The sequence below is a fragment of the Otolemur garnettii genome, unplaced genomic scaffold (genome assembly GCF_000181295.1).
Source record: "Otolemur garnettii isolate 467f Iridium unplaced genomic scaffold, OtoGar3 scaffold00144, whole genome shotgun sequence".
Lineage (NCBI taxonomy): Eukaryota > Metazoa > Chordata > Mammalia > Primates > Galagidae > Otolemur > Otolemur garnettii.
Window position 1 is genome coordinate 3156456 of NW_003852539.1, and position 1761 is coordinate 3158216.

Here is a 1761-nt window from a genome sequence, read left to right on the forward strand (position 1 = left end):
TGCTGGCAGATCTGAGTCTTTCCTTTAGGAACTTTATAGTCACATACTTTTAGATGTTGCAATAGGCAGTCTGTACCTTGAGCATAGCTCTGGGGAGTTATCTTTCATCCAGACCCGGAGCCATCGCTGGGCCAGTTCAGGCCTCAGTCCTTCCTCTAGTTGAGTCACAAACGGCCTCTACTTCTAAGGCTAACACCAGATCTGGTTTGGGCAGTTGTAGCTGCACATTTCCTCGTGGCCTCTTATGGAACACTTCCAATTCTGTGGTCTGAGAGAGGGGCTACTGGCCGGGTGATCACCAAGTGTTTACCCCCAGTATTCCTTGCCCCCAATTCTCACTCGGATCATGGGCTTTCTGGGGGCGGCTGAGTCCAGTTCCCTTCAGTCTTAGCAAGGCCTCTCCCACTAAGTTATAGAGGGCTCCCTGCTCTTCCAGTTCTGTGACCTTTTTCAGTTTTTGCAGCAATGTCTCTTGGTACCAGATCTGCCAATATCTTCAGCACCACTACCCTAAGTCAGGTGGAAAGCACTTTCCCTTTCTGTCCCTGTGTCACTAATACTGTTTTAACCTGTCTTCTTAACTAAGGTGGTTGGCTCACTACTACCTATAGCCAGGTATCCATGTATGGAAACTGCTAAGTGTGAATCCAGTAACTCTGCCATACCTCAGACACTAGGGATTTTTCTAAATTTCTAAATTTTTCTCTGATGGCTATCCAATTCCAAAAGGGGGGGCATTCCTGCTCACAAAGACTCCTTAGCTTTTCCTGGTGTCATAGTCACTTACAAATTTCTTCTTAAAGTGTTTTAACATAATAGCTAATGAGGTGGGCCTCCCTTGCTTGTTCCCCATTTCTACGCAGGGTCTCCCTTCTGAGACACACATTTACACCACACTTTTTGGCTACTCTTTTAGTCCCATTTAACAGTTCAATTTATTAAAACAGTTGTGACTTATTTTATGAGTTGACAGTACAGATAAGGCTGGGATCTAATACAGGTGGGCCACAGCCTTTTTCTTTTTCTTTTGAATTATTTTTCTCTCTCTCCAATTTCTCTCTTAACTAAAGACAAATTACAGTAGAGCCAATTCAGTTGCCAAATTAACCTGGACCTCAGTATACTGATTATTTGCATAAAGTGCAGTAAGAATTATTAATCATGTAGACACTTTGGCTTTGCTGGAAACTTTTATAAGGAATTTTTCAGTTTGGACTTTCTTAAGAGCCTTTCATGAGCCCAGGTTTCATCTGTGCCATAAGATACCTGTATGCATTGGGTACATTCCTCTTCTTTTGAGGTTCCCCAAGCACCTTTCAATTCCTTAGACCCAATAGCAAGCGACCTTCGTTACTTACCACAGATCAGGAAAGGTTACTGATGGGTATCTGGCTAGTTTTCCAAAGGGCTTTCATTATTGGCCTTATAAAGTCAACCTTAATTCCTTAACACAGTCTGGACACCTCTGGAAATGCTATTCCAGTCAGAGCCTTGGTAAAATAACCAATGCCTTCATCAAGTCCTATAGAACAAAACAGATTCTTATTGAACTTATGCAAATAACTGTGTTGTCAGAAATTAATAATACTTACTAATAACTTTCAAATTCCAGAGGAATCAAGGAGAGAGAAAAATACATGTTTTAAATTCAGTTCATAAGTACATACATTGCTTGAAAAGCTATAAATAGCTCACAAGATGGAGAATTATTTTCTTGACCTCTGGAAAACAGAACACAGAAAGAACTAATAATATTTCAAA